Source organism: Planococcus citri, chromosome 2, assembly GCF_950023065.1.
Source record: "Planococcus citri chromosome 2, ihPlaCitr1.1, whole genome shotgun sequence".
NCBI classification, from domain to species: Eukaryota; Metazoa; Arthropoda; class Insecta; order Hemiptera; family Pseudococcidae; genus Planococcus; species Planococcus citri.
The window spans coordinates 2,538,061-2,563,906 of record NC_088678.1 but is presented as its reverse complement, the minus strand read 5'-3'; the positions used below and the strand labels follow the sequence as shown (position 1 = coordinate 2,563,906).

The 25,846-nt window shown below is 35.7% G+C and overlaps 1 protein-coding gene across 4 annotated transcripts in view; it reads left to right on the top strand.

Moving 5' to 3' along the window:
* Positions 1-25,846, top strand: part of fz2 (frizzled 2) — a 131,358-nt gene that overhangs the window by 93,926 nt on the left and 11,586 nt on the right. For all 4 annotated transcript variants that reach the window (XM_065347979.1, XM_065347978.1, XM_065347981.1 and 1 more), the window contains exon 2: positions 5,757-5,842. The gene's annotated coding sequence lies outside the window, so the exon portion shown is untranslated. The remainder of the gene's footprint in view (positions 1-5,756; positions 5,843-25,846) is intronic.

Below are 25,846 nucleotides of genomic sequence, written 5' to 3'. Positions count from 1 at the left end.
TTGGGATATACCCTATTTTCGACATGCCAAATCGATTGGAAATGGTCTCAACCCGTTTTGAGCAGTTCAGGAGCCTCCAGCAGATTTTTGAAACTCGAAATTCACACAAAATTTCATCAAATGGAGATGGAAAGCTGAAATTTACTCTACACTCCAATTTCAACACCCTCTGAAGACGACTTCAGGTGGGTTCAAGTCATTTTAGAGCCTACAGCGACTTTTTTGAATATTACTGGAGCCTCCAGTAGATATTTGAAACTTGAAATTCCCGCAACATCAATTTATCAAATGGAGTTGGCAAGCTGAAATTCACTTCGCAGACTAAATGGTGGTTTCAAATGGTTTTGAAGCTTCCAGCTACTTTTAGGAAATTTCAATTTTACAAAAAAAAAACATCATACAACCTTTCAAAAAGTCGCTGGAGGCTCCAGAACGACTTGAAATCCACCAGCAGTCAACTTCGTAGCGTATTGAAATTAGTTCGCAGAATGAATTTCGACTCTCCATCTCAGTTTGATGAAATTTTGGGGAAATTTCTAGTTTCAAAAATCTACTAGAGGCTCCAGTAATTTTCAAAAAGTCGCTGGAGGCTCTGAAATCACTTGAACCCACCTGAAGTCGTCTTCAGAAGGTGTTAAAATTGGAGTGTAGAGTAAATTTCAGCTTTCCATCTCCATTTGATGAAATTTTGTGAAAATTTAAAGTTTCAGAAATCTGCTGGAGGCTTCAGGAATTCTCATAAAGTTGCTGGAGGCTCCAAAACGACTTGAAATTCACCTTCACTACTTCGTAGCGTATTGAAATTAGTTTTATGCAATTTTGTGGGAATTTCGAGTTTCAAAAATCTGCTGGAGGCTCCAGAACTGCTCAAAACGGGTTGAAACCGTTTCCAATCGATTTGGCATGTCGAAAATAGGGTGTATCCCAATATTCAGCTTTCTTGGTCAATTTGGTAACATTTTGATTTTTTCCCTCATTTTTTGCCTAAATTCGATTTTCAAAAATTCACCAAAAACCGAAAAACGCACTTTAGCACTTGGAATTTTGACAGGTGATAAATTTTTGCATGATCTTTCGATCTACCTTTGTAAGGTTTGAAAAATTTCGTGCAAGTCCTATGTTGAAAGTTTGAAACGCAAAATCTGCAATTTCGGCTGACTCGTACCTGTCAATCAAAATGGCCGCCATTTTGTAAGTAAGGCCAACTTTTTTTTGGCCAAGTTTGCTTTAAAATGTTTCTTAGGATGTCCTCTTTGAGAAAAAAGTTGTCCCGGAGGATCGGCGGGGGGGGGGGGTCCAATTACTCCTATTGTCATATGCCGGACTACTAGACAACTAATTGCTTGAATATGAAATTTTTTCTGCTCAAAAATCATATTTTTAAAGGAGTAGATCTGTTTAAATTTGATCAAATTTTGGACATCCACTTGATTCAATGATATTTTTAGGATCTCACTAGAAAGTTATTGCATTTGGACAGGTCAGGTCAGATCAGATAAGAACCTCTTGGAACTAATTTGATCCAACCGGATTTAATCAGTTGATCAGGTATGTCCAATCAGATTTTGGCATTCCCTGAATCCAAAAATTGATCTAACTACATCTAATCAAGTCAGGGGTATTTTGATCAGAATAGATCTCTTCTGCTGATCTGATCATAAATCTGACAACATGAAATCAGATTCAGACGTCCCCTTGATCCTATTCTATTTGATCAGTATTGATGGAATTCGACTATTTTCCTTTAGGAAACCCTTTTTCCAATTTGATTTTTGATCAGGCCCAGGCCAGGCCAGGCCAGCTCAGATCAGGATTTTTCCTGGGTTTAATTTGTTCTGACTAGGTCTAATCAGATCTAAGTTTTGATCAGATTAATACTGTTCAGACCTTATCAGATCCGAGCTAAACATATTATCTGCATTGATCTCATCTGACCTATTTGATCAGATTGGGGCATCCCTGTATCCAAATTGATCTAACCATATCTAAAAATTTTGATCTGATTACAGCTGTTCAAAATATTTAATCAATGTTTTGATCAGATTACCCATTTCAGCTCAGACTTGATCCGGTCTAACTTCGGTACACTCTTTCTCTTCGCTCACCATTTCACATCTGCTGCAGTTTCTTCATTCTAATTAATTTACTCGCTTTTAAATAACTTTACAAACGCACAAACAACGCGCACGTAATAATAATTACAAACGATATAAACATCGTCTCTTTCTCTGGCACGCGTTTTTTTCGCCTTCGCCTTCGGTTCGCATTCACCTTACTACATATTATTTACTTACTCCTACAACAGACTACGAAGCAAGCATTTATACCCCAATCCTGAGGCAGGCTGCAACGAACGCATGTACTACGAGAATACCTACTCTTCTCACTTCTCAGTTCGCGTTCATTGCACTTTTCATTTAAACGAAACGCGAGTGCTAAATACAGCCCAAGTTTTTTTTTTATAATTGTTTACGGAAACGAGCATCCTTTTTTTTAAATCAAGCGTTCTCTTTTTTTTGTTTTACCTACTCCATTTATTGCGCATGTGTGTCTGTGTGTCCGCGCCTTACAACCAGAAATTCCTTCGGTCCACGTGTTATAGTAATATGCTCCTGCTTGTGGAACCATCGTAATAATATACTCGACTCGGATTCGTTTATGTGCAAGTAAACTTGCTCGTATGTACGAATAAAATTCCTAGTTTATTATTGTTTGTTGTTTTTAAAGTGCGTTATGGTGCCCAATGATGATAATGATGATATGGATGCGCAGAGCCACACACGTTGTTTATTATTAGATAAGGTTTGCTAATTTGGGCTGCTTTTAGTGAATATATTTCGAGGTTAACGAGCAGTTTTGATAGTGATCTATTTTGCGAAATTAAGAGTACGAGTATAATGTTGCTCGAAAGGGTTGAGCTGACCAATAGGAGGGTTAATTAATTTCAGAAATGGATGGTGAATAGAGCCTTTGAGGTAAGAGGTAGTGGTTTTGGAAGCAAGATCCGTGGAAAGTCTCAAAAACGTACCTACCTACAATGATAGGATTAGAATGATATTGAAGAGCTCATTTGGACTTCTACCGACTTTTCGATAGAAAAATCTAGTACTGTAGGTAGGTACCTACTTGTTCCGATAGTAATTATTAATTAAATTAACTGATTCGTTCGCGAAAGATTCGTCAATAATTGTTCAGTTTGTTCGCCAATGATTCACCAAAAATTATTCAATTCGTTCGCGAATGATTCACCATGAATTATGCAATTCGTTCGCGAATGATTCACCAAAAATTATTCAATTCGTTGGTGGATTATTCAATTCGTTCGCGGATGATTCGTCAAAAATTGTTCGATTCGTTCGCGAATGATTCACCATGAATTATTCAATTCGTTCGCGAATGATTCACTATGAATTATTCAATTCGTTCGCGAATGACTCACCAAAAATTGTTCAATTCGTTCGCGAATGATTCACCAACAAATCTAATGGGCTCAGATATTTGTCATTTCAAGAAACCGGATACTTTCAATACAACTGTATGTAGTGCTTATTCTTTCGCTCAGATGTAAAACTATGAATCATTGACTCATGCTCATCAATAATTCATTTGGACATTCAAGTATGATCATGTTCTTGTACCATAATTGACATTTCAACAGAGCCATACGTATTGCAGTTGCAGAAAAATTTATGTTTCTGCAAAATCTTATCTGCATCATTTACACCTTAAATTATATTCGATGCAAAATGAAACAGCATAACATTTCACAATTTGGTGAAAAAGAAGAAACAACGATATTCAGAACGAATACATGTGCCATGTACAAGACCACGAAGGTCTCATTAATTACATTAGAAGACTGTTGCCCAGAGAATCGAACAAACCAGCTTTACCTATAGTGTTTTTTTGGCATACAACGTGATTTTTCAATTCCACCTCGATAAAATGTCCAACTTTGCATTCGATAATTGACAGATTTTAATCGATTCGAACAGTGAGCCATAAAAGTTTATGAAATATGCATACGTTTTTTTTTTTCTGTTTCTGTATAAAAATAATTATGTTGTTGCATCGTTAAGTTTTTTCTACGCAGGGGAGTGCGGGCAGAACTGGAATGATTTCCAATGGTTTTAGGTAATCGAGAGTAGAGAAGCCGAATATATCGGAATCTAAATTGAGCGACTATCGCTGCCGATTATTCGGCGTTAATGACTGTTTGAAATTTACGCCTGATGGGAATATATAAAGGCATTTCCACGCGAATGTTTACTAACATCATCTCTGCCGTATCCATTATTCGTCTAAATGGGCGCAATTTATGATACACAAAACTGGAAAAAAAAATCTCGGTCCGATCATTTATATATTTATAGGTCGCTACAGCAGCCACACAGCCATAGAGCAGAATAAAACAGTCACGAAAAGCCAGTTTCAGTATATCCAATAACGAGAAATCGTTCGCGATGGTTTTTTCTGCTCTTCTTCGTTCCTTGTCTCTTTCGTGCACGTATCGATTGTCGCTGAGACCCGCAGAGAACCTTTTTTCTTCGTATCGCATCGTACTGATTAACATACATGTAAATTCGTCTCCTCCCTTTTATTTACATTATACCTCGGTCTCGGTCTTCTTATATTTGAGAACACGATTTGAAGACGTACATGTAGGAAAGAAGAGGAGTAAAAAAAAATAAAATAAAAAACACACACACAGCTCGTTAACGGCAGCTGATATGAGTACACTACACACCACGCATAGATATCCTATCCTCCGGAACCAAACATATAATCAATAATTCTCCTTCAGCTAACGAATCTCAACATATAGAACCGCTTTCCTCTCCTTTCCTTCTCGTTGGACTGTGGTTTATCAATATATACCTAGCTGGTATGATGGTACCTATACATATATTTAATGGTATGTACCTCAAATGCGACTTCATCATGACTGGTGCATATTTATTGTGAATCTAATGTTGTTAGAACATTCCATTCTGCTCAACAGATCTCTAACTAGAGGTAGTCGAGTCCGAGGCGAGAAATACAAACAGTCCGATATCGTCAACAAGCTTGTCCTAATCAAGTAGCCGATTCTAGTAGGTAAATTAAATTTTCACCTTTCGAGATCCCTATACCAATACTGACTGGGTGGTTTTGGCTTTGGTTTCTCTTCATCATCATCATCATCCACGAACCGCGTATCGAATTCATAAACGTTTACGACTTACGAGTACATCGTAATTATTATTAACATAGTAGGTATAGTAGGCTCATTTTGCACGCTAACTCGGTGCCTTATTTATTGCTGAATATCTTGCCTATAGTGCATGTTGAGATTGCTGGAGCCTGGTCGTCGACCACGCGTTTTGAATCTCTAAATCCAATATTCGATCGTTGATATTCGTTTAGCATACGAGAATAATCAATGAAACGAGAAACATGTGTATGAATTAATTCGTTAGCTTGTCGCCGAAAAAACTTCCTCGGCATAGTAATCGTTTCTGAGGTTTCTCGGCTTATAACTTTACAATTATTACTTACCTATTTCTGTGTATAAAAGTGTAGAGTCTTGTGAGTAACACGTACGTTTTATCGATTTTTTTCTTTTCTTATAAGTATACGAATACGTAAGTGAGACATAGTCTAGCCGTATTATGAACGTGACATTTTGAACGAATAATTCTGTTGGTACATACTCCTACGTATTATACAAGTAATATGACATTAATGTGGTTTTGTTTTTCATTTGTTTGTTACAGAAGTTCTCGGATCAGATTTCAAATTGCAAATGATATTAACCTTTTGCACCGGACAGTCGCCCACGATTATAAAGATGATGCTAAACGTGAGTTGATTATTTATTATTGTTGTGTGCTGAAAATACTTAGATGAGTACTACGTACAAAAAAGAGAGCTAAAGATACTTTTGATTCATCCTCAAAAAGTCTTCTGGTCCAAATTTTAAGAGAAAATGGTAGAAATTGGGATAGGAAGGTACAGGAAAGGTCTGATCCAATTTGGTGAGAGAACCTTTCGAACTCTCGCTCTCTAATTTGAGTGAAACCGAGCCAGATCGAAAGAGCTCTGAACGTGTCCTAAAAAAAGCTCCATAACCAAAATTTCAGGTGCTAAAATTCATATATTTTTCTGAATGTTTTGTTTGAAACCCAGATCTGATGAATTTCTGGGGGGGGGGGGGCTGAAATCTGACGAGACTTGAATGAATGTGATCTTGATCAGAACAGATCAGATTCGAAAATTCTGTCGATCTAAGTAGATCTGCCCAGACCTGATCAGATCCGATCATTTTCTCCTGGGAATTCCTGATCAAAAAGTGGCAAGAATGAAAAATGCATCAAACAGTTAATTTAATTCTTTTAAATTGGACAATTTTCGATATAGTCCGACATATGACAATGGGATTAATTGCACCCCCTCCCCCACCGATCTTCCGGGACAACTTTTTTCTTAAAGGGGACATCCTAAGGAACATTTTAAAGCAAACTTGCCCAAAAAAAAATTGGCCTTACTTACAAAATGGCGGCCATTTTGATTGACGTGTCAGCCGAAATCGCAGATTTTGCGTTTCAACATAGCACTTGCACAAAATTTTTCAAACTTTACAAAGGTAGATCGAAAGATCATGCAAAAATTTATCACCTGTCAAAATTTCAAGTGCTAAAGTGCGTTTTTCGATTTTTGGTGAATTTTTGAAAATCGAATTCAGGCCAAAAATGAGGGAAAAAATCAAAATGTTACCAAATTGACCAAGAAAGCTGAATATTGGAATATACTCTATTTTCGACATGCCAAATCGATTGGAAACGGTTTCGACCTGTTTTGAGCAGTTCTGGAGCCTCCAGCAGATTTTTGAAACTCGAAATTCCCACAAAATTTCATCAATGGAGTTGTAAAGCTAAAATTTATTCTAAAAACTAATTTCAATACGCTACGAAGTACTGCTGGTGAATTTCAAGTCGTTTTGGAGCCTCAAGCGGCTTTTTGAAAATCCCTGAAGCCTCCAGCAGATTTTTGAAACTTTAAATTTTCTCAAAATTTCATCAAATGGAGATGGAAAGCTGAAATTTACTCCACACTCCAATTTTAACACCCTCTGAAGACGACTTCAGGTGGGTTCAAGTTATTTTAGAGTCTCCAGCGACTTTTTTGAAAATTACTGGAGGCTCCAGTAGATTTTTGAAACTTGAAATTCCCGCAACATTAATTTATCAAATGGATTTGGCAAGCTGAAATTTACTTCGTAGACTACATGGTGGTTTCAAATGGTTTTGAAGCTTCCAGCTACTTTTAGGAAATTTCAATTTTCCAAAAAAATGCCATACAACTTTTCAAAAAGTCGCTGGAGGCTCCAAAACGACTTGAAATCCATCAGCAGTCAACTTCTTAGCGTATTGAAATTAGTTTGCAAATGAATTTCGACTCTCCATCTCAGTTTGATGAAATTTTGGAGAAATTTCAAGTTTCAAACATCTACTGGAGGCTCCAGTGATTTCCATAAAAGTCGCTGGAGGCTCAAAAAGGACTTGAAATCCATCTGCAGTTGGTAGAGTATTGAAATTAGTTTTTAGAATAGATTTCAGCTTTACAACTCCATTGATGAAATTTTGTGGGAATTTCGAGTTTCAAAAATCTGCTGGAGGCTCCAGAACTGCTCAAAACAGGTTGAAACCGTTTCCAATCGATTTGGTATGTTGAAAATAGGGTATATCCCAATTTTCAGCTTTCGTGGTCAATTTGGTAACATTTTGATTTTTTCCCTCATTTTTGGCCTAAATTCGATTTTCAAAAATTCACCAAAAATCGAAAAACGCACTTTAGCACTTGGAATTTTGACAGGTGATAAATTTTTGCATGATCTTTCGATCTACCTCTGTAAGGTTTGAAAAATGTTGTGCAAGTCCTATGTTGGAACGCAATATCTGCGATTTCGGCTGACACGTCAATCAAAATGGCCGCCATTTTGTAAGTAAGGCCAACTTTTTTTGGGAAAGTTTGCTTTAAAATATTCCTCAGGATGTCCCCTTTAAGAAAAAAGTTGTTCCGGAGGATTGGCGGGGGGGGGGGGTGCAATTGCTCCTATTGTCATATGTCGGACTAATATTGAGTGGAATATTTTGTCATCGTCAACATTTCACATTCGATTTCCTTCCACCTCCAACCATTCTAGGAGACAATTTCAAAATAGGTGATAAACAGCAAACAACACTCTACCATTGATTATAATAGGTTAACAATTCCCCTCCATGCCACATCTACGAGTATACAAACAATCCAATTAAAACGATTTTCCGAACACTCCTGTGCCAATATTTCTCCAACAGACGTACCCAATCTAATTATTAAGTGTCCTCATCCCATCGATCTTCGATTCTTTCTACCTTCGTGTTGCTATAAACAAAATAGAAAAAAAAGATTCATTATGTTCGATCTGATTAAGTATACCTATACCTCTGTCAGTCTAGAAGAATTTCTAGTTTGTTTATTTATATTTATTTTTTTATTTCGACGACACTCCTATGTAATAAACGTTGAGAGAGAAATACTCGATCAATTTATCTCGACCCATCTCGTTGTTTTTAATTACACGGCGCGTTGATGTCGTCTGACGAGGAATAGAGATTTTGAAAAATCGATGGCGCGACATTACCGCCTAAGTTTAGATCACGACTGTGAACCTACACATGGTCGTTTAACTCTTTTTCAAGTTTGTCTCGGGTGTTAACAAGCGCATTAACCGTTTCAAAAGGTGTACATCTCATTAAGATTTTTTTGTCGTCCTCTCGTCCAGCGTTCTGGATGACGAAGAGAACACGACCCGGCGGCGCCATGTTTCACGTGCAGCTATGAATGCAACTCGTTTAATTGTATCCGTTGCTGTTACACTCTTGTCATGTAAAATGGCGAGTATGATTGAAGGTATTTTTTTCAAACAGTTGCGAGGTGGAATCAAATTTTTGTGTTGAAAAAAATAGAAACTGGAAAAAATTATGAAAATAGTGTTATATCCATTTGTTTTACAAATGTTGAAGGGATGAACGTGTGTGAAAAAATTATCAAAAACTGATGAAATTTCAGTAAAATTGGGCAAAAATTGTTCACAAGCATTGAAAATCACCAAAAATTAATGAAACTTCTGTAAAATGATCTGATCAGATTTGATTACTTTCGGGTTGATTGGATTTTATCTCTATTAGGTAGGATCAAGTATGGTCCCTTTCTTGATCTGATGTGATCAGGTCCAATCTTTTTCCCCCATGAAGTTGTGTAAAGTAACAGTACATGTCCGCTGATTTTGATTAAATTTTGTAAGACTTGAGTAAAATTCAGTGTTGAATAAAATATGTATTTTTAAATCAGATAATTAGGTGCGTATTTTTTCTCGAAAACTCCGCCAATATGATTAGTTTTTCTGAAAACAACGCTGGTACAGTGGTACACCTATCTTAACTATTCACGCAATGCTACAACCCACCCGCATATAAATTCTAAACGCCTTAAGGATACTGTCACATACTTGAGCGACGTTACTTATACATATTTATACGCAGCTGTATACCGCCATCCATCTCCAGATTTTACCGCAACGAAAAATTTAATTTCCTGTTTAAACGATAGCATATAATAGTACGTATATTTTAACATACAAGTACATACATGGACGAAACTGCCTGTATAGTGTATAGGCCTACATGTAGATATACTAGTTGGGTGAACGAGTGTAAGTAAGTGTATTGGGTAAAAAAAGAAGCGAAAAAAAAATTACAGAAAGGAAAAACCTCTTCAGCCATCGAAATAACGTTTGTTTCGGATACGAGCTGAAATTACTCGCAAACAACGAGGTGTGCGTGGTGACGAGAGAGGTGAAGAAGGGCAGGGAAAAAAGCAATCATAAAATGTACTCGCGTACATATTCCTATTATTAGATCGGTATATAGTTACATATTACACATAGCAGAATGACGCGTAGGTACCTTTACCTCTACATTTAAACAGTGTTGCTGGTATTCGTGTAAATTCAATATATAATACTTGTAGGTATGTAGGCTGTGTGTGTAGTGCGCCTAGCATATTGTAGTGGCAATGGAGTCGCGAACAATTTGTCATGGGGCTACCTCGTCCACGTCCACACTGTCAAGAAGAGAAGCAATAATAGCATGGCAGCAGCCTGTCGCCGTGTAACATTTACATTTTATAAGTTGCTCGCAAAAGTTTTACCACATACTTTAAAACATCTACAAACTGCACATTGCACGCATCAAATTGTATGAAGGATGTAAACATTATTGATTAGAGTGAATACTATATGCACGTGCTTGATTGTTTTTGGAAGGTTCATTGATCATTGCATTATATTTCACGACCCCCTACCCACCCCATATATTGCTTTCTAATCAGTTGTGCCACTTTATAGTTCTTTTCACTCTCCTCTGACTTTCAATCGTAAATAGAACAAAATTTTGGCCAGGCGTCTAAAAAAAATTTGAAAAATTTTGTCCAGTTCCTGTTTGGTTAACTACTGGTAATTCTGGGTAAATTACTGGTAATTTTTTGGTAATTTTTGGTAAATTACTGGTGATCTTTGGTAAATTACTGGCAATGTTTGGTAAATTACTGGTAATTTTTGGTAAATTATTGGTAATTTTTGGTGAATTACTGGTAATTTTTGGTAAATTACTGGTAATTCTTGGTAATTTCTGGTAAATTACTGGTAATTTCTGGTAAATTACTGGTAATTTTTGGTAAATTACTGGTAATTTTTGGTAAATTACTGGTAATTTTTGGTAAATTATTGGTAATTTTTGGTGAATTACTGGTAATTTTTGGTAAATTACTGGTAATTCTTGGTAATTTCTGGTAAATTACTGGTAATTTCTGGTAAATTACTGGTAATTTTTGGTAAATTACTGGTAATTTTTGGTAAATTACTGGTAATTTTTGGTAAATTACTGGTAATTTTTGGTAAATTACTGGTAATTTCTGGTAAATTACTGGTAATGGTAATTTCTGGTAAATTACTGGTAATGGTAATTTCTGGTAAATTACTGGCAATTACTGGTAAATTACTGGTAAATTACTGGTAATTTCTGGTAAATTACTGTTTTGTTTTGGTAAATTACTGTTTTTTTTTTTTGGTAAATTACTGTTAATTTTTGATAGATTACTGGTAATTTTTGGAAAATGACTACTTAGTAGTAATTTAGTAATTTTTAGTCAATTACAGGTAATTTGATACTTTTTTTGGTAAATTACTGGTAATTTGGTCATTTTTTGTAAATTAATGGTAATATGGTAATTTATGAGCAATTACTAATTTGGTGCTATTTTGGTAAATTACTGGTAATTTGGTAATTTATGGTAAATTGTTTTTGATTTGGAAAGTTTTGGAAAAATATTGCTACTTTTAATTTGAAATTTTTTTATTAAAGTTCTGCTAATTTAGTAATTTTTGGTAAATCACTGGTAATTTGATAATTTTAGATGAGTTAATGGTAATTTCGTAATTTTTGATGAAGTACTGGTAGGTTTGGTAATTTTTATTAAAGTTCTGCTAATTTGGTAATTTTTGGTAAATTTTGATAAATTACTGGTAATTTGGTTATTTTTGCTGAGCTGCTGGTAACTTTTGGAAAATCAATTACCTAATTGAAAAAAATCCTGCAGAGCTTACAAAATTTCATTATAATTGAAAGCAAAAAACATCCACGAAACCTGACTGGGAAATTTTTTTGATCTGCTCGAATGAAAATAGAATAAGATTATTATGAGTAAGACGATTTAATCATATTTCGAGGTGTCTACCTGAATCATGTTCTTTATGTCGAGTTACAATGCCCTTTATTAAAATGTTGAAAGCATACCTATATTTTTTTTTGGATACCAAACTGCTAGATGCGGAAAGAGATGAGATAGGTCTATCTATATGGTGTTGGTGGAGATTTGCAGTAATTTTTCTCGCTTGAAAATTTCCACAAGCAAAAGTACTCCATCGGAAGATGGTTTTTCGTGCCTTAACGTTTCTCGTTTAGTGCGAAAATGGCGCCCCTATTATCTGTTGTTTTTCTTCCTTTGTTCTAACACACAAAAGGGTTTAACGGCGTGAAAAAATCTGCATATATGACAATACATTGACGCATTTTAATTAACACCACTAAACTCTGCAAGTCTCGGTGTATAGTGTCTATAAGTATAATGTATAGTCTACGGTTGCATTGTACGTGTACCTAACAGAGTAACACATGCACATGCGGAGCTTTTTGCTTTATTACTCGCAATCAGCATCAGCCTCAGCTCAGCCAGCCAGACGTGCGAGCAGATTTTTTGCTCGGCCGTCACGTTGCGCAGCTCCCAGCTCCCAGCTCACTTACATAAAATATGAGCATTTAGGACTCGATGTTGTTTTGACGATCGTCGCGAGTCAATACAGGAAGTTTTTTATTGCCTTGTAATTTATGGCTGAGAAAAGCTCAGCTCGGCGTTTGGTTCTTGAAAATAATAATTTTTTAATGATTAACGCGTGTGTCTTATGTGTTGATAAAAATCGGTGCCAAAAAATAAGCTAATAAAGTTTGAACGCAGGCCCGCTGCTGCGGCTTGAAATTCCTTTATCAGAACGTTTTTAAATCCGTCGAATTAGGTATTTAAATTGGAAAAAAACCGAAAACGTTTATCGCTCGTAGGTGCTATAGGATGATGGTACCTTCGATAAATTTTATTTCTTCTCGTCGATATCTGCTGGCAAAATCTTCCATAAATTGTCTCAACAACCCTGGATATTGGAAAATACCTCGTGTTCGCGCGACGAAATAAAATTCCTGTATCGTGTATAAGCGCCATTATCAGCGGACGAGATGTGCTTTATAGAATGGGGCACAGAGCACATATTCTCACATGTCACACAAGACGCACGTTAACCTCTTTGTTTCTTCATTCGATGACATTGTAGATAGATAAAGGAAAAATTTCCATTAAAATCTATTCGAACCTCGTTGTATATAGATCGCTTTCACGGTGACTACTCTTAGACTCGAGACCATGGTCCAAGCATCTGAGTTCATTTTGATCGTGAAATTACTTTATGTACACCGAGTCTCCGGAGCTCGTATGTGTTTCGCTTACATTACACACACACATATCACATATTCCGACCACTACATCGGACGCCTGTATACAACAATACCTTATTTTCCAACTATAAAGAATACAATTATTATAAAAGATATACCTATATGTACTATAATAACCATCATAATGGGAAGGAATTCGATAGAAAATTGTAAAAATAAAATAAGCTTGCGTACTTATGAAAATAGTGTACGTGATAGTGTCAAAAAATCTCGACCAAAGAAATAACCCAGACGAGGAGCGTACAATAAACGCGTTAACTAGATACATTCTCTTCTCATCTTTTTCATCAATTCATCAGATTAAAAAAAAAAATCACACAAAGTAGCGTTACACGTTTTAACGATGAGAATACCTAGGCAGTATGTGCCATGTATGCACGTTGTAATATTCCATCTTTTATAAACTGTTTGCGCTAACAATGATTTTATAGATGGATATTCGATCAGAGTAACGTATTAAATTTATCTTTTTTTGATCAAATCAACGAACACAACAGCCATAGCAACATAATATAGTGTTGAAAGCTGAGCCACTATTTTGAAGGATTCGTGACAAAAAATACTCCCAAGAGACCACTTGACTTGAGCAATGAGAATTTTAGTTTCTTTTTTGAAAAAGTGTGTTGAAAAATCTCAAATTTCATTTTTCCGAATGAATTTGGACGGATTTGGCAGAATTTAGGAGGGTGAAAATTAAAATCTCGTTGGAAGGTTTAGATTGGCTGAAAACACAGAAAGATCTTAAGAGATTGATTAGTTTGGACTATTTTCATTTTTACCCATGCACTAGAAAATGTACTCACCTGCTCGATTTGAAAAATTGAAAAATCAGTTTAGGTTTATTCGAAAAATTTTCATAAAGTAGTCGGAAATGCGACTGAGCAACTAAAACTTTGGGAATCGTATTTTCCAGTTTTGAAATTATTGTTGCTGCCCAATCATTATTTTTTCAGCCATTTTTGGTCAATTTTTTGACAATTTTATTTCGGGTCCAAAAAAATACTATTTTGGATGTGTAGACTCAAAATCACGTCCAAATACCAGAAAACAACACTTGTGACTGGAAAAGACGATTCAAAGAGTTGTAGCTGCCTAATCATATTTTTCGACCATTTTTGGTCAATTTTTTGAAAATGTTGGGCCCTAAAAATACCCTTTTTGATGTACAGACTCGAAATCACGCTTAAACTCCAGAAAACAAGACTTGTGTTTAGAAAAGACGAGTTCCAAAGTTGTAGCAGCTCAATCTCATTTTGTGGTAGTTTTTGTGTAGTTTTTTGAAATTTTTGGGTCTCAAAAATATCCTTTTGGATGCACAGACTTGAAATCGCGCCCAAACTCTAGAAAACAAGACCTGCATCTAGAACTGATGATTTCCAAAGTTGTAGCTGCCCAATCACATTTTTCGATCAGTTTTGGTCAATTTTTGAAAATTTTGGCCCTCAAAAAATATACTTTTAGATGCACAGACTCAAAGCCACGCCCAAACTCCGGGAAATTAGACTTGTGACTAGAAAAGACGATTCTCAAGTTATAGCTCTACAATTGCATTTTTTGATCATTTTTCGGCAATTTTTTGGTATTTTTGGGCCCAAGAAAACACTTAATGGACCCTATGACTTTTCGACGCCTTCTCGGAATTAGTATTTTACTGTTTTAGACACAATTTTTATTTTTTTTAGTGGGTGAAATTGTACAAAAAAATCTATATTTTGAGACCTGTGAACACCTAGCTGTATAGGACCCGTAGTTTTGCAATTGGACAGCTACAAATTTCGTAGTGGACTACCCTAGAGGTCCTCTTACTTTTAAAAAAAAATGGATCAAATCGGTTACTGAGTACTTGTATTTTGAGATTCCCTTGTGGGATTACTGGGATTTCATCAGGACCTCCACATTAAAACTGGAATACATTTGGCGATATTTAGCCATCGCTATTTTTCACCGAAATAAATCCGTGTTTTGCGGAGGTGTGTTTTTTTTCAATTTGTTTCTGCAAAATATGCAAAATAAGTACTAGCAGGAAGTATTTTGTCTGGCCCACTGAAGTATTGGGGAGGGGATTGATTCAGATCAGATTTGAAAATTCGCCATAACTGATTGTGAGTAGATCTGATTTGATCCGGATGAAAAATGATCGAATCCGACCAAATCTGATCAGATCAGGAATTTCAGGGATTGTACTCGGTTACTTTTTAAGTAACCAAGTTACTAATTGGTTACTTTTTTAAAATTTTGGTTACTAAAAGTTACTTTTTCCGAGTTTTTTCACAAATTTCCTTTTTTTTCTTCAAAATTTTACCCAGAATTTTTTTTCTTTTCATCAAAAATGATGCTGTTTTACCTCTCAGGAATTGTGAATTTTCAAAAGCTTTTGCCCTCGCTTCGCTTGGGCTTTTATTCATATTTCTATGAATAAGTATACGTAATAAATCTCCTGAAAAATTGAAAATTTTGAAGCCAAGAAAATCAACTTTTTACTTACATCATCAGGAATTGTGACGTTGTTTTACGTCTCATATTATCAATTTTCGCAGCTTTCACTCTCGCTTCGTCCGGGCTTTTACTCATATTTTTACGAATAACAAATAGGTACCTAGGTATATGTAATTTTCTGAAAACTTTTAAAATTTGAAAGTTTTGAAGCCTTGAAAATCAACTTCTTGCTTAAAAATGAGGTTGTTTTATGTTTCGAATCATAAATTTTTCGCAACTTTCGCTCTCGCTTCGCTCGGGCAGATATGAATTCTGCTGCTACAATTTTCAAACATTTCCGAAAATGGAAAAATCAGCTCGACAAATTCCAAAAACATAATCTAATCAATATCTGACCAATTATTTGGAAAAATCTTGTTGTTGGGTGGGGGGGGGAGTGGTAGAGTAAAAGTTGGGAAAATCTAGCGTGAAAAGTTGAGAGAATTTCAGCCCCCCCCCACATATCGCTTCATCACACCTCTGAAAATAAAATGTAGTAGTTTTGTATGGGTCAGAGTTTTTCGGCCACCTCACCTCTATTTTTTTGGTCATTTTTTTGGTTACTTTTTAGTTACTTTTTGGTTACTTTTTCCAGCTTTTTTGGTTACTAAAGTTACTTTTTTTGAGAAAAATTTGAGTACAATCACTGGAATTTCATGAATCTGATTCGACCTATCTGGTGAGATCGAAATTTTGATCGGAGGGATGTTAATGTGATCAGACAGCATGGTTCAGATGAGATCCGATTTGGACATTCTTAAGATCCAATTTGATCTGATCAGATCCATTCGTATTTCCATGAGGATCAAGATCAGTTGAATATGGTAGCGCCTGGTCTTTAAATTTTTAAAATCTGAGACTTGATGTGCGTTTTTCTGTGCAAATTAAGTCATGTTGGCTCTAGAAAAAAATGACCAGATCTGATTATACTTACTTGATTAGCTTTGTTTAAAACATTTTTTGGATACAGTTCGATCTGATCAGACCAGAAGCCTGAGAGACCTGATCAGATCCAATCATTCTCCCTTACAAAACAAAATCATGTAGGTACATACGAAATTATTTCCCTATCAAAAATCCTTCAGCCAAATCTCATTAGTAATCCGTCAACGACCGCGATTGAATTGAGCATCTCATCGAACTTATGAGTAATCGCCGATCAATAATATTTCCTCCACGTAGAAAGGTACCATGCATAATGGAACGGTTTAAGTATAAGTACCCAGGTAGTATGGTAAAGGGCTAAAATCAATTCCATTTGAATGTCGATTTATACGGTGTTTATCTGTGATAGAGAATTTCAAGAGTACTTTTCCGATGCTTGAGTCGTTCGCATCATTAATCAATCCATTATAACGTTCGTGTTCCATCTTCGTTAAGAAACTCAGTCGGGGGTTTTGTTTTGGTTATGGCACGAAGATGTTGCCGCAGATAGGAGTAGGTATAAGATGTGATGGGTATAGAGTACCAAAGAAAGACTAGTCGAGTTTTCTAAGATGGTCACATTGGCTGCGTTGCTGATGCGAGTAAAGTATAAAGCCCAAGATATAAGTTTCACTTAATTTAAGAATACAGCACACGATGAGCTTATAGGTATCGTACTCGTAATATAAATACGTATGAGATGAAGCTACACAACGCTTATCTGGTATCTAGTCTCGTCTGCAGTTGGACGTAAGGTGATGTTAATGCACGCAACACGATCTAATTTTCAACTCTTAATACTGTCTCTTCTTGGTTCTTGAATCCGATGCATGTACTCGAATACCTAGGTAGAGGAAAAAAGGCAATATATTGGTACATATATGTGCAGCTCACGATCACCAGACAAGTAATATGCATGACCATAACACATAGATGCGGTTTTCTCGGACAAATGTCCGTTTTACACGTACCATCGTCTCATATACCAGCTATTGGTACTTCTAGCTTCATCCAGCATCCATAGCCATGATTTATCCTCTGGCAGTTTTTTTGCCCAGGCACTCGTCGTGTATGTTATACGAGTAAGACATGCGAGACTGACTTCGAACTGGATGTGCGAGTTTTCTTATTACCTTATTTAATCGGTCTGGCGCGGAATTTTATTAATTAACGACGTGCGCGAGACATTTATACCTCTCGGTATAGATATCGAATCATTTATTTAACTAGACGCAGATATATGTGCAAGTAAAACGTATGTATCGCATGTACACCTATACCTACATATAACACTTATATGTAGGTACTCGTATTTCGGATCCTCTTCATCTCCCATCTCTGCTCGAATTATTTGGTTACGTGAACTCTGGCGCGATGTAGTATGTAGTACTTGTAAACGTGCTCGATTAGATTTATTTCTAACGATTGCTGTGGGAGTTGGCAAGTCGTATAGTTTAGTATTAACACGATGGTGTGTTTTTTCTCCTCTATCTCTGTCTCGCTCCTTTGCTCCATGGCGTTATTTTCTCTTCAGCAGCGTGTCTGTGTGTTCTCGCATACTCTGGAATGGAATACCTTCGTGCACTGTACAGATAGTTGTTGTTATTGTTATGTACGTATGTACCTTCTTCGTGGTTTGTATAAAGAGTAGGTGCCGTATAGTTGAGTAGAACTAACATTAACGTCCATGCAAATTGTACCTAGAGCATGTTTATTTAAACGTTACCACCGTCTGATAAAAATACATACTACCTACCATTTCTCCAACTGTATGATGCTGATGATGTTAGTGTATCTCAGCATATTTCTCTGTGCACTGCACTGCATCTCGAGTATTTCATTCCTATTCTGTGAGACTCGAATAATGCGATTAGCACCATGCACTAGAACTTGCTCTTCACCAAATTCATCGCTCAATCGATGCCTAAAGATCGTCATAAAAATATTGGAACTGTCTCAAGTGTTTGCGTTAGGATGGAGAAATCTTCCTAATTAACTATTCTCGCCGGTATTCTATGTGGTTTATGTGCCTGCTTGGAAGTTGCTCATTTGACACTTTTACCACGTACATAACTGAACGTATTTCACTTCTCAAATAGTCAACTTCGCGTCGCAGCAGCGTCATTAATTATCTGAGGATATCTTTCGTTGTCGTGTAAGATTTGTATTTCGACGTGTTTTCGGTCATTAACTGCGCATATCTGACTAATGCGCGGTTATTTATGCGGAAATTTGCCTCGGGGGTGGCCACAAATGGGTTTGAGATCGAGTATTACTGAATCATTGAATTTTTTGAGGAGGGGGGGGGAGGTTTTTGTCAATTTTTTGGTGTTTAACCAGGGTACCTATCTATTATTTTAGCCCAGAAATTGAAAAAAAAAACACTCAAATTTCAATATTTCCAGTCTATTTGGAGCCCATGAGGAATGAGAAATGTTCTTTAAAGTGTTGGAAAATTGTCTCAACCTTGTCAAAGAAGTGAAAATAGTGAAAATATTTGATGTGGAAAATAACTGGATCTGATCTGATCGGATTCGAACATTTCCTAGATTTAATTTGACCTGACTAGATCCATAACCAGATCAAAATTTTAATAGAATTAAACCTGTTCAGGCCTGATTAGATACGGATATTCCTCAGATCCAATTTGGTGTAACCACATCTGATTGAATAAGAGTTTTATTAGAAGTAGAATGTGCAGACCTGATCGGGCACAAGTTTTTCCTCCTGGGGTTTCATTAAATCTAACTGATAAACATTTTTCAATGAGAACGACGAGTATGATTTTTTTAAAACCAGATTTCAATGCTCAAAATGGTTTGAAACCGTTTACAATAAGTTTGGTGGGTCAGTATATTAAATTTCAGCTTACTATGCCAATTTAGTAAACATTCTGATTTTTTTTACATTTTTAGTCCAAATATTTTCAAAAATGTAAAATTCAAAAATGCACTTTGGCACCTTAAATTTTGCTTGATGTTTTTTCTTTCAATTTATGTATAGTTTTCTCCAGTTCAAAAATTTCTCTGCCAGTCACGTTACCTCCCTTGTTGCGAATGAAATCAAAAAACAGGTAATAACTTTCTCATAAAATCCAACAACTTCAGGTGAGGTGGATGTGAAAAAAAATGAAACTTCAAAATAAGGGTCACTTCAAAAGTAAAGGAGTTTAGGAACATTGGCGAGTTTGTAGGAAGTAAAAAAATCTGAAATGACTTGAAATTTGATAAATTAGTACCTACCTACTTTGTTCATTTTCAAGCGAATTGAATTTTTTTCAGCTTGATAATTGGATTCTGCGAAGTTCTAAAAATACAAATTTTTTAAATTAATCAGCATTTGAATCCTCTTTCTCGTCCCATTTCAAGTCTCTAATGTTTCTAATCAAAATACTGGGTGTCCTTAAAAAATTTCATTTTTCAGCAAATTTCTTAAAATGTTTTGCTTTTTTGCTAAAAATGGCTTAGAAGCCCCGTCTTTTACTAAAATTACTGTTGAAGTCTCGTTTTCTGTCAAAAACAGCATAAAAGTTTCCCTTTTAGCCTAAATTACCAAGAATTTTTTTTAAAATTTGTTTTGTGAAAAATTGCTAAAAACTGTGAAGTTTTTTGCATCCGAAAACTATCTAATGTGACGTTTTTTCGCCAGAAAGTCCTAAAAACTGTTTTTTTTAGCAATTGTCTTAAGTCTCGTAATTGTTGCCAGAAATTGCAAAAATTCTCAATTTTTGGCCCAAAATTGCCAAAAAATTCGTTTTTTTTTTCAATCTGAAAGATGCAAAATATTTGTGATTTGTGATTCAACTTTTTTTGGCAAAAACTAAAAAAAGGTCTGTTTTAGCAGTAATTTTTAAAATTCCTTGCTTTTTGCTGAAATTAAACACGTTTCTATCGAATTTTATTATTAGATTTTGATTAAAAACGAAAAGTTCTGATTTTTTTAATGATTTTTTTCCGCATTAAAATGTATTGCCCATGTTTTGTTACTTTTTTGGTTACTTTTTGGATACTTTTTTGAACTTTTTAGGTTACCTACTGAAAGTCACTTTTTTCGTAAAAAAATGTTGACGTTAAAAAAATTTATTTCTTTACGAAGTCGTTCTATTTTTCGAATTATAAATTTTCAAAAGCTTTTGCCCTAGCTCCGCTCGGGCCATTTTAACATGCTCTTTTACAACTTTAGAAAATAGAATAAATTGAACCGAAAAATTACAAAAATAATGCTTAAACCAGAAAAATGCGAAATATTAATAAAATGTTTTTCAAAACAGAATCACTCCCTTTTTAAAAATTTTGATACCATCGATTGAGCTCAAATTTTTAATGCGTTACTTTCTCACGGAGTGGCACCAAACTAAGGGGTAGGAGCCCCCACTAAAAAACAAAAAAAATTTCCATCAAGTTAAATAAGGGTCACCCTATTGAGCACACAGTTGTGCTTGAAAAAAAGAGCACAACTTGTAGAATGTAGACCAATTAACGATATTTGGCGCTCATGATGTTCAAATATATTTGACACCCCCACACCCCCCCTCCCAACCTGATCTCACGTGTAATTCATTTTTTAAGGGTCTGGAAAATTGGAGAAATTGGTCTAGGAAACCTGGAAGAGTCAGGGAAAATCATGTTCAGAAATGAGAGCTAGGACATCCTGACGTATCTGTTTCAATCCATCAATCAAAAATTCTCGAATTGGTCAAATTTTTGTGACATTCAAAAATTTGGAGACGCACAACCATTTTGCTTTCTTTTAGACTCCACCATGGTAAGAAATCGTTTTAGGTTGTGTTTTGTTTTCTCAGAACTCAAACTGTGAGTTTCCTCCTTCAATTCTGAAGATTGGTAACACCTTGATCCATCTTGATAAACTTCACTTTGAAAAATGATAACCCATCGCTAATCCGATCGAGTTTGATCATTTTATGTGCCTCGAGGATTTTGGCTTCGAGGTGGTAAATGGATATCACACCATGAAGCAATCAAATAAAGTGAATCGTTAACGTTTAAATGACGCTGGTTTTATAAACATGAAAATTCACTCATTTTTTAACACAGGTTCCCATTCTATAAGCTGGAATAGAAGAAAATGATCACATGAAATCGGACACTTTTCGTCAGCATTTAATAATATTCTCACTTAAACCGAGGTGATAGGCAAAAAACACGAATCTAAGTACACGTATCATATTCACATCAATAGGTACATATAGCATTCCAAAGGTTCGCTGGAAAATTCCTCCATAACAGTAATTACTCTATACGATGGTAAATTATATGATGACCCAGTCAAAACGATCGATCGTAAAACCCGTCTCGTCAATTATAAGTATAGCTCGTGTTTCAGTAATCGGAACTCTCTTCAGTCATCATCTGTTCACGGATAGAAGCTTAATTTAATAAATAAATAAGACGAAAAAAAAAACGGATAATCGAATAAAGATAATAAAAAGTTAACGAAGCGTTTAACGCGATACACACGGACGAGAGAAATGCGACCGTGTTGTCGTCGTTTAGAAGGATGAAGATTATTTACCGGAAAAGAGGTAAAGGGTTAGGTTTACACAGCACAGGTAGGTAGTGCACCTTATTCTCTTCTACCTACACACTACACAGCACCATAAAGACACTGTTTTGAGCTCATTGAACGATGAAAATCATTCGCGCTGATAAACTAGCAGTGGGTACATACGAGTATAAGTGAAGTATTGAGAATAAAAAATCAAGAAAAGGTTTCAAAAGTAAAAAGTAAATAATTCATTTGGTCGATAGGTTATACCCATGAATAATGTAATATTATTTCAATACTCGGTGTACACTGTACAGCACACATAGATAAATGTATGTGGCGTATAGGTATGTATAGCGAGTAAGTAAGTCCAAGCAGAAGAGAGTGAAGAGGCAGAAGAATGAAATATGAAATCTCTGATCCGCCGATATGTTTATACTTTACTGTGTTGGGATCTCGCTATCTAGCGTATCCCGTAAGTATTGTTAACGAATAAAATATCTTTCTATTGAATTAAACGCGCATAATCCGACCATATCGTTATTCATTTTAGAAAAAAGAACGAAAAAAAAAGAACAGTGATTCGAAAACTGTAAATACGATCTAGTTTCTTATGGTATGATACTTCTCGAGCACATGCATACCTATACTATACGACTATACGTATACAAGGGGGCCAAGGACCTCGAATGACAAGTACCCAGGTACTCTATTTATAAGAATCGTAATAAAAATGCACCGTCTCCGCCACAGCAACCATTATTACAGCGGTTGTAATAATATTTTCAATTTGCATATATTACTTTTTCAGGCGGACTGGGCAGAGTTTTTTTTTTATTACGAGCTGTGTCAGAATTTAATTAACTCGTCTTTTATTCGCGCCAATTTTATTGCGATTAATTTTTATATACTAAGAGTATACACAAATAGGTAGATTTTTATTGAAATTTACATTTATGTACCTGAGGTGCATTCGAGATGACGTTTTCTAGGTAGGTTCTTGTTCGAATAAAAACATGTAGACTCAATTTGTACCTATGTAGCCGTATCTTTGTATGTGTTAGAATGATCACCTATATCGTGGCTTGGATTCCTTTCTCGTAGGCTATTAGGTATATGCTGCAAAACAGCTTGCGAGGTTGCGTGCCTGTCTTGCAGTTTGTCATATTCTTAAGCGAGGGTCGTTTACACCTAGTTGATTTTATAACGTGGTTTAATAGTCTTAAGAACGGTTCATAAACTCCATAAATAGTTGTTAAAACAAGAAACACATCCCCATGTACACGAGATGTAAAGGCTGCTGGTTTCCTACTCGTCGTCAATATAGCATGCTGTGTGTTCGAAGACTAACAAGAATGTGCCTCAGTCGTAATTTTGCTGAGAAATTATCGCGAAATTTAACACCAATTCTTTACTCTTATGCTTCGCCAATGCCAGAACTGAAATCAAAATTAGAGCTGGAGACCCAAAAAGTCAACATAGATCAATTTTGGGACCATCTATGCAAGCATCTGGTGTCATTTTACTCCTCCAATCACTACTTTGGATGTTAATTTTTAAAATTATAAATAGTCCGGCATATGACAATAGGAGTAATTGCACCTCCCCCTCCCCGCCGATCTTCCGGGACAACTTTTTTCTTAAAGGGGACATCCTAAGGAACATTTCAAAGCAAATTTGCCCAAAAAAAAAGTTGGCCTTACTTACAAAATGGCGGCCATTTTGATTGACAGGTCAGCCGAAATCGAAAATTTTGCGTTTCAAAATAGGACTTGAACGAATTTTTTCAACCCTTACATTGGTAGATCGAAAGATCATGCAAAAATTCATCACCTGTGAAAATTTCAAGTGCTAAAGTGCGTTTTTCGATTTTTGGAGAATTTTTGAAAATCCAATTTAGGCCAAAAATGAGGGGTAAAATCAAAATTTTACCAAATTGACCAAGAAAGCTGAAATTTGGGAAATCCCGTATTTTCGATATGCCAAATTGACTGGAACCGGTTTCAACCTGTTTTGAGCAGTTCTGGAGCCTCCAGCAGATTTTTGAAACTCGAAATTCCCACAAAATTTCATCAGTTGGAGTTGTAAAGCTGAAATTTATTCTGCAAACTAATTTAAATACTCTACGAAGTACTGCAAGTGAATTTTAAGTCATTTTGGAGCCTCCGGCGACTTCTTGAAAATTCCTGAAGCCTCCAGCATATTTTTGAAACTTTAAATTTTCACAAAATTTCATTAAACGGAGATGGAAAGCTTAAATTTACTCCACACTCCAATTTTAACACCCTCTGAAGACGACTTCAGGTGGGTTCAAGTCATTTTAGAGCATCCAGCGACTTTTTTGAACATTTCTGGAGCCTCCAGTAGATTTTTGAATCTTGAAATTCCCGCAACATTAATTTATCAAATGGAGTTGGCAAGCTGAAATTTACTTCGTAGACTACATGGTGGTTTCAAATGGTTTTGAAGCTTCCAGCTACTTTTAGGAAATTTCAATTTTCTAAAAAATCACCATTCAACCTTTCAAAAAGTCGCTGGAGGCTCCAAAACGACTTGAAATCTACCAGCAGTCAACTTCGTAGCGTATTGAAATTAGTTTGCAGAATAAATTTCGACTCTCCATCTCAGTTTGATAAAATTTTTGGGAAATTTCAAGTTTCAAAAATCTACTGGAGGCTCCAGTAATTTTCAAAAAAGTCGCTGGATGCTCTAAAATGACTTGAACCCACCTGAAGTCGTCTTCAGAGGGTGTTAAAATTGGAGTGTGGAGTAAATTTAAGCTTTCCATCTGCGTTTGATGAAATTTTGTGAAAATTTAAAGTTTCAAAAATATGCTGGAGGCTTCAGGAATTTTCAAGAAGTCGCCGGAGGCTCCAAAATGACTTAAAATTCACTTGCAGTACTTCGTAGAGTATTTAAATTAGTTTTTAGAATAAATTTCAGCTTTACAACTCCAACTGATGAAATTTTGTGGGAATTTCGAGTTTCAAAAATCTGCTGGAGGCTCCAGAACTGCTCAAAACGGGTTGAAACCGTTTCCAGTCGATTTGGCATATCGAAAATACCGGATATCCCAAATTTCAGCTTTCTTGGTCAATTTGGTAAAATTTTGATTTTTCCCCTCATCTTTGGCCTAAATTGGATTTTCAAAAATTCACCAAAAATCTAAAAACGCACTTTAGCACTTGAAATTTTGACAGGTGATGAATTTTTGCATGATCTTTCGATCTATCTTTGTAAGGTTTGAAAAATTTCGTCCAAGTCCTATGTTGAAACGCAAAATCTGCGATTTCGGCTGGCAGCTGTCAATCAAAATGGCCGCCATTTTGTAAGTAAGGTCAACTTTTTTTTGGGCAAGTTTGCTTTGAAATGTTCCTTAGGATGTCCAATTTAAGAAAAAAGTTGTCCCGGATGATCAGTGGGGGGGGGGAGTGCAATTACTCCTATTGTCATATGCCGGACTAAAAAATCTAAAAATCAATTCCGGCATCTGAAATTTGCATTTCTATTTAGTTTTGTTCGGTTCTGAAAAAAAAAAAATTAAAAATTTTCAATCTACTCGTAATTTTAACGTTATCGCTGTTTGAATTTCAAACTTACAAACGCTTAAAAGTTGTCAAAATGGAAATTCATTTTTCTACCTGTCGTACATTTTTTGATTGATATTTTGAAAAGATCGCTTTTAAAATCGAAAAATTCACGTTTCTATAGTGCGATATTTCTCTCATCGAGCTTACCATTTGAAACCCCATCGACTTGAAAGCAGCAGTATAAGTATAGATAAGTGAATTTAAACTCAA